A 9,300-nucleotide genomic window follows, 5' to 3' on the forward strand; every position below is an offset into this window, starting at 1 on the left:
ATGTTTTAAATATATAAAGCAATTCATTGTACTTTATAATAATGAACTACTAAGAGATCTGCTGCTATTTTTTATATTTTTATTCTCGTTAACATAAGTCAGGCCTATAATATACCTGTCATATAGATCTCGGACAGCGTATACTTGACAGGTATATTCTGTGTGTACACTTGTCTACAATATGTATATCTTATAAGATTAACGACACTCAAGTTAGTTTATTATGTTGGGATTTATAAATAATTATATCTGATACGTTGAAGTATTCTGAGTATTAAAAGTATTGTTGAAATTCGTCTAAAATGCTTTTAAGAATTTGCAACGTATGAGCACTTTTAAATTTATGTTAACTGTTGAACTGTAATAGGAGTTTATACGTTTATTATGTCAAAAGCACATGACTGACACTCTTGTATATACTCGCTGTAAAATAATTTTTTACGGATGTCTTTGACTACAGTCCTGCACGTGATCCTCATTGCTCAATTACCCTCTAAGCTATAATCTATGGATTTCTATAGCGCAGATTGTAAACGAAAGATCGGTATAAACCTAGGCAACCTTTTTTAGTTGCAGGTATGTTTATTCATTAGAAATAGGAGAAAAATTAGTAAAAAGCTATTTTATATGGTTGACTTTAGGAGTACCGTACAAAGAGCTGCATTCTGTGCGAGTGCTGCAGATTGCCTATGTCTGTATAAAACCGTAGTAATTAGATTTGATTTCAACTATATATTGCTCCTAATATATCTGCGTGTGTTCCTCAATATTTATGTCTGTGTATAGCTTCTTAAACCGATAGTTAGCTACAGTAAAAATTAAAAACAGAGATCTTAACAAGCATGACCAAGTCCAACAGAAATTATAGGTTTTGGTGGGAGGGGCAATTTTTCCTCAATGGATGTTGAGGATTGTTAACGGGACACAGGTTTGTTGAATAGTGTTCTCCCGCCACCAAGAAGACAAATTCTACCAAGTGCAGATCTGGTCTAAAGGCCTTCAAATTTAGGACGGCTCTAATGAATTGAGATATCTCGGCCAATCACGTAGATGCCGTCAAGCACCATGGATTTGCCAATGAAACCAGGAAAACTAATTACAAATATCCATTGCCACAGTGAACTATTACACCACCATTCAGTAATCTAATACTTTAGCAAATACTTACGATTTACCCATCTAGCCAAATATATAGCCAGTGCCCACCTAAGAAAACACAGAAGCATAAGCACAATTCTACTTGTGTATCACTCTTGAGTCGCCCATCGCTGATCTGAGAGAACTAAATCGTGTTAGGATGTAGTATATACAAATCCACACTGAACACACAAGATACACAGCCAATAATGAATACAGGATGAATGTGTACTCTTTCAGTGGAGGCTAAGAAATATGTCACAAGATGATCGAAAAAAGTTCTCCGTCTGCTTAATCTCTAATCTCGTTCTATATAATACTCATATGGTTCTTTAAAAAATTCGGTCATTAAGACACCTCATTTTGAGATTTCATTTGACCGAAATTTTAATTTTGAAATAAAATTCCAGCTATAAAGTGAAGCAAGCTTCCTACTCCACTCTTTTTCTATCTATACGCTTCCGTGATTTCCAAATGAATGAACCAATTCAAGTACATTGCGGCTGGATTAAAATATATTTGCGAAATGACTGGCAATGCAAACAAGACCTTTTTCTCGAACTTCTATTTGTTGTTGTTTTTTTTTATAAGTTGGGGAAGGAAGGTCACTGTCTATAATCTTTGTCAAGTTCCCCAAGACTGGGAAGAGAGGGAAGTTATCCTCGGTTTAGACAAACTCTGCTAAAAGAGCTCAGAAGCTATACGGTGTCTAGGGCTTCGCAAACATACACATATATACATACATTCACATTTTTAATCGATATACTTATAATGGTATATATTATTCGTGATAGGCTCCAGGACATTTTCTGTCAACAAAATTCTGCTCGTAAACGTATCGTCCAACGCGAAGCCATTATAGAAGAATGTTTGCCTAATGTGCTGCGCAGTAGGTTTGAATAAGGAACGGTGTGGTTGCCAAACTAGCATCTTCACCACTAAACTATGCATGTGTTTTTGCAGATAAGATTATTGTATCATTTTATCCTAATACACCATTAATATTTATGGCATTCGTAAAGATGGCAAAATAACTCGAACATAAGAGTTAATTCATCTGGTACCACCCGGATGGTTACATACCGCCCTGACTGTAAGTTAGACGGATTTCCTCGCTATATATTTTGTTATACTTCATGCTAGTATTACGTTTATTTGGATGAGCGTTTTTTGTGTATCTTTCTTTAAATACTATTTCGGTTTTCCTTTTTTTTCCGCTCTCTATTGGTTTGAATTTTTTCTAGATCCTAACTAATTTGTCTAAAATTGAATATAAAATTACAACGAATCAATACCCATGAGTTTCATTAAAAACTCAAGTACTTCTATAGTTTCATCATCTACGTTTACTTACGCTGTTGCAATTTCAAAACCGACCATGTCCAATAACTTCAATGGTGAACTAAATACATTGACAAAAAAAATATAGTAACAATAATAATAATCACTTCAGATAAGTAACTCACACGCATCGGTTAGCAATCTGAAAGAAAAAAAATTAGACTCTCAAGACGTATACTTTGCTTTTCTGAAATCTCAACTCCTTAATCATATAGGAAGCTGAAATCTTATACTATATTCTTTTTACTAACCAGTTCTCTCTTACTGAGTTAATTCGTATTACTTTCAGAGTTTTTCATCGAAACTGTTATTTTAGGATGAAACAAACGGAAGTTACATGTAGTGGGTTATATTTTAGTAATTTTAGTGCCCTTTTCTTATGGCAATAATATATATAACACATCAGTTAATATCTATCGATGCATGGCACCCGAGAAACATGTAAACATTGATGTGGTTTTCGATTAATCATTAAAATAAACAAAACTGCTTCAGAGACACGCAACGCCTAAGCTGGGACCAACAGGCAATCTATGTTTAACCCAATTTCTGGCTAAATTGGTATTTACAGCTAATAATTTACAGCTGTCTCGGATCAAATGGAAAAACTATCTTATTCCCTTTTTGAAGAATTTGTTTTGCCGAATAAAGAACTTAAAACTCTTGGGATTAGTTTACCATGATTAGTTTTATCAATATTTTTAATTGCTCCATTGCAGGGAACCATTGAGAGGTACGGATGCTTTACGTATCTGAGAGTTCGAATCTCGGTTTCTGGACTTTATAAAAATAAAAAAAAAATCAGTGCTGTACTGAATTATGCCCCTTGCATTCTGTACTTGAAAATCTTGTACTTAATCAAAATAAATAATTCTGCAAGAATTTATACTTATACATGAATATATTTCTACGAAGTGAAATTCCTTTCAAATCGAGAAAAATATCTTACTATTCCCAATAATTTGGAGCTGCTAATGAACAAATAGATCACTTTACGAGTAAACAAACTTTGTATATTATCAATGCCTTTGATAAGTCAGTTGCATGCAGTCAAAGAGATTCTAATTATACGCAGAAAATCTAAAGATCTGGCCTGACTTAATTTTTATGATTACACGTTTCTTTGGTTGAGTGAACGAGAGAAAAACTATCCTACTGGTAATTGTCTCCAAGTTTATCTATTATTATCATGCCTCGTTCTATGCATAGGACAGTAGTGATCAATATGTCCTTTCCTGACTTTTAAACATAGATCCAAACATTACAAAACAGTGAAGTACGAAAGAGAATTATCAAGCAGAATAAAAACAGAAAAAGCGAAATAATTTTTGAAATATTGTTAGCAGATGGAATAAAAGTAAAACGATTTTTCTAACAAAAATGTAATGTTATAAAATGACATCTGAAAGTGCTTTGGTATATTCTAGCAATGTGTGCGAACAATATTTCCTGCATTTCTTTACAATTGCTGATAAGAATATTATCAGCGTTCATAATGAGACAATTGGTTTGTCAAGAGCCCATTGCGAGTTCAGAATTAATCATTTCAACTGCTTTTGGACAATTTCAATAGAAGTAAATCTAAGTTTAAAGATGGAAACAGGAAGTTGGGAAGGAGGTTAGAGGTGTATTTGAGAGCTATAGAGAGTAAGGCTTGGATTTCGAACGAAGGTGTTTAAAATGAATAGTGAAAGTAAGATTTTGCTTTAAAATGCCTACTGGAATTGGAATTGGAATTTTACTATCATTATAGATTACTCTTGATTGTTTCTTTTGCTATATACTTGCGTTACTATTTTTATATATGATCAATAATCACTTTCGCTTTGCAATTGGAACTAACAACTAAATATGGTCTTTCGTTTTTACTTCTCTCAAATGACACTGATCATTTTCTTTAAATTTTACTGATTTAACTGTTACCTAATTGCTGAGATTGCACTACCTCTTTGTGAGCTCTTCCTTCTTCGAGGTGAATACCACAAGGTATCAAGATCAGTTTTAACCTTTTTTTTCAAAGTTATTGATCCCAGTACTTGGTCCAAGATTACTGGTTTTGGAACGAGTACTTTATTTCATTGACCCCGAAAGGATGAAAAACAAAAATGCTCTCGGCAGAATTCGAACACCATTTTCACCGACGTATTCACGAACACTTGTAACTCTGAATTCGCGGCTCTCTCGGTCCTAACCAAGTTCTCAGAATCACACGATCACTTTTTCAATATACCCATGAGTGAACTTTTACGTGGTCGATCGGTTGCTCTACTAGAACAAGCAGCAGTCATAAAACTCTCCCATAAATCCGCTGTCTTAAAAGACGTAATCCTAGATATCCATTCAAAAGATGGAACACGCCAGCGATCAAAGTTACACAGCCGTACGTAGATTTATGTACCTGTTGTCAATTTCAATACAGCTATTTCATGATATATATATAAATTTAGAAGTTACTGTTAATAAATGACATATAAGTAAGGCGGTGAGCTGCCAGAAACGTCAGCACGCCGGACGAAACTCTTGGCAGTATTTCGTCTGCCGTTACGTTCTGAGTTCAAATTTCACCGAGGTCGACTTTATCTTTCATCCTTTCGAGGTCGATAAATTAAGTACCAGTTACGCACTGGGGTCGATGTGATCGGCTTAATCCCTTTGTCTGTCCTTGTTTGTCTCCTCTCTGTTTAGCTTCTTGTGAGCAATAAAGGAATAAGAAACGTTAGCTGACCGGGTGAAGTGCTTAGCAGTATTTCGTCTGCTGTTACATTCTGAGTTCAAATTTCACCGAGGTCGACTTTACTTTTCATCCTTTCGGACGTCCATATATTAAGTACCAGTTGAGTACTGGGTGGATGTACTCGACTGTCCTCCCCCCCCCCCATATCTCGAGCCTTGTGCCTATTGTAGAAAGAATTATACATAACACACACACACACACACAAACCATACACATGCTTACAAATATGTATATTGACCACAACGAGAATAAGTTATTCCTTAATTTATTTTATTACTTTTCCTCACAGTAATGGAATGACAGAATCATTTGAACATCAGACAAAATGTCTTACGTTATTTCCTCCGGATCGTTAGGTTCTGATTTCAAATCGCACGGAGATCAACTTCGCTTTTTATCTCTTCGGAGTTAATAAAATATCAGTCATATAATAGGATTGATTTAATTTGACTGTCTCCTTCCCCAAAATTTCAGGCTTTGTAACTATGTTAGAAATAATCGTGACTGTGGATTAGAAATAATTATGATAGTCATTAGAACGTAGAATAAAATACTTTGCAGTATTATTTTTTCCGACTTTGCAGTATTTTTTTTCTGGGTTCAAATACTGCAGAGGTTAACTAAGCCTTTCATCCGTCTGGAGTCGCTAAAATACCAGTCAAATACTGGGGAACCGAAGGTTTTGACTAACGCTCTAACACTTCTAAATTACTGACCTTGGGTCTAAATTAGAAATGTTTTTCTATTCTCATTACAACACTTTGAAGAACGGTTTATATTCAATCTACCAGCAGTTGACATATGTAAATTAGAGGGATGTCATCAAATATTTTTGTCATGTTTCTTTTTTGTAATGCACACGATCATTGCACCTACATGCAGGATGTGTCAGTACTTGCAGCACAACAGGTTTCAATTTTCAGCGTATTTTTCTCTATAGACTCCATACCATTCAGTATTTATTACTTGTAGCTGCTGTCCTCACTATAATCTCAAGTGATCTAATTGTTAGATTTCGGTACGAACGGTGTTTTACTTTTAAATATAATTTTTATATTTTTTTTTTTATTTTATTTTATCTCATTTCAAGCTTTCATGGAAAAAAAAAAACACAAAAAAAAAAGCACGTGTCTCAACCGAGGTTTTGTCGTACAATTCTTTTCACGTCTTCTACTTTTTATAACAGAACTTTGTCCCGCTAAGGTTATACAATTTGAATGGCGAGTGCACTGTAGGATACTTTAAAAGTTAAAATTATATTTTTTGTTCTTAATTTTACAGTGTTTAGAAAGTAGTGTCATGTCTTTTATGTAATGACTAATGCAATTTTTTAAATATTAAATAGTGATATTCACTTAGAATATAAAATTTAATAGTAAATAAAACAATTTGTCACTTAGCTTATCATTATCGTATTTCTTGCTATTTCAAGTTCGGTTTTCCATTATTATACATAACCAGTTATCTTGATAGTAGTGCCAGTCCGATTTTAAAGTTGTTTACTGTCTGATAAAGAATATTTTAACGTTTTTAACACTTATTTCGAAGTGTGTAACACTCAGCTTAAAATATCATCGGAATACGAAGAAAAATCATAACATCTATAACAAGCAATTTTAATGATTATGTTCTTTAGCATAATTCGCATATTTTCAGTGAGTAAAATAATCACTTTGTTGTAAGAGCGATTGTGTGTGTCGAACGAATGAGAACGGATTGCTTAAATCGTGTTGCAGAGAAATGTGTGTGTGTGTGTGTGTATATACATACCGGTACAACCCCGATTTTCTGAAACCTTTGTTTCCAAAGCCTTTCCGGATTTCTCTGTACCTGGGGTGGTCATTTTGGTTAACACACTCGAAATTAAATCTAAATGTAATACAGGTCCCTGTACATTATTGTCTTGATAGTCGGTGATATATACTGTTAAAGGATCAACCAGTTCACATTTTATTTTTTATCAATATTTGTAATGACCCGGTTTTATCTTCAAAAATATTATGTTGTCATTCATTAAGAATGTAAGTCTAGTGTCTGCGTGTACATCGACGACACTTTGGGAGAATCCAAAGTGATATATCTGAAACATAATTGCCTGTCAAAAGTGTCTGTCTTTTCAGACCTGGTTTCATTCACCATGGATATGTGTGTGCCGCTGGTATTCATTTACTAGCTCGATGCTCCCTCCCTCTTTTACACGTTTTTACCCAGTTATGTTGACATTTAATTGGGATTATTTTGTTTAATCGCCTTTTTCTCTGCTTTTATTTTTGCTTACTGCACGTGATGGCAATTATTTTTTATTGTCTTGTGATGAGTTTCTCTGCTCACGAGTTTTTTTTTTATGCTGGTGTCATGATTACTACTAAACGGAAGTGTTCAACTCGTTTCTTTTCTTTATATATATACATATATAATGTCCATTCGTCATTCCTGTGTAAATATGTCGGATTTCGAATTCTGAATAATTTCTTTAAAGTGTCAACAAAAACGAAAATTCTTCTAGTAATAAACGTAATGATATCTTCGAACTATAATAGCATCCAAATATATGAAACTGCCAATGAGAAATGTTGCCAACGTAGTTTCATGATCCAGTGACGTACATTTTCTTTAGATTGAAGCAATCCATATACTTGAATAACCTTTTAAATAAGCATTACATCGGTGTCTAGTGTGTACAATACATTCAAATAGAAAATTAGTTTTAATTAGTAGCAACCGAGTTTTTTTTGTTTTTGGTAGTTCAACCTCGAGATCGGCAAATAACTTGAGTTATATATATTCTAATGTCAATTTAGTCGTGAAATTGTAGAAATGTGTCAACGAATCTTTGACAGTTTACAGTAATGAGAAAACAAATAGCATTATCTTTATAATGGAAACAGAATTTTACTCGTGGCAAAAGTAATCCTTAAACAGTTCTTTTTACTATCAATAATAGATTTGACATAAAATTCTTTCTCTCGTGGACCTCCAGATGTTTTATAGCAAGTCTCATTCTGTCTCGCTAATTGGCACTGAAAGTTACGTATAGAAGGGAAGCTTCAGATACGACAGGAGCATTTTCCACACATAAGTCCATCGTCTGTTTGAAATAAATCTTTACAGCCTCATTTTAGGGATTCTTAACCCTTTTGAGATATATGGTGTTTTGGTACGTGTAGCCAAAACGACCAAAGTTTTTCCGTATTTTTGTTGAGATTGAAATCGATGAATACATGTAGAAAACAAAGTGCCTAAGACTACTTTATAAGCATATAAAACTATAATATGTTTTATATTGTCTACTGAAAGACAATCCCTGATTGGCTATTACACATCAAAACGTTTGTTTCATCTGGCAGATGGATCGACCTCAAAGTCCTTCCAGCTTGTATCACTTGGGCCTATCCATCGGTTAAAATTTATACAAATTGGACAGCTGTATTATTTCTGAATCCCTTGGCTATTGGAGATAAGGTAGGACAATTATCGATCTGATGACATTTATTGTGGCACAAACACGTGTTCAAGATTGTTCTCTTATCTCCAGACAATAAGCCTGTTCTCTTTTTTTTTTTAATGCCATGTTAACTTTGGAAAATTCTCGATTCTTAAGATATCTATCTTATATGTAACTAGTTTTAATTGCCATTTCGTAATTGTTACATCAAGAGGCGGTGATAATGTATCGTATTTGATATACCCGTATTTGTCTCTGTTTAAATACATACCACTGGCTTCTCTTAGGTGTTTCTCTCAGCTCATTATTGTTTAAATTAGGCATTATATAAACCTATTTTCTCTGGTATGGGACAAACCTCTAAACTTATGCAATTTTTTTTCACACACTTTCACCGTGTCCACTTGCCCCAATTGTTTTCATGTTTTTACTTGACCGTAGGACTTACTATAAATAGAAAAAATAAATATTTCAAAGAAATTGATTGACCCTTATCTCACACCGTATGCAATAGTTTTCTTTATTTCATAATTTGTCTGATTTTTTTTTTTATCTTGAGTATTATGAAAAATGTTTTGCTTCAGCATTTTTGCAAAAGGTCTCAGCTGCGCAACTAGTAAAACCTGCAACGGTTCTCATAGGT

Source organism: Octopus bimaculoides, chromosome 5 (assembly GCF_001194135.2).
Source record: "Octopus bimaculoides isolate UCB-OBI-ISO-001 chromosome 5, ASM119413v2, whole genome shotgun sequence".
Classification (NCBI taxonomy): Eukaryota; Metazoa; Mollusca; class Cephalopoda; order Octopoda; family Octopodidae; genus Octopus; species Octopus bimaculoides.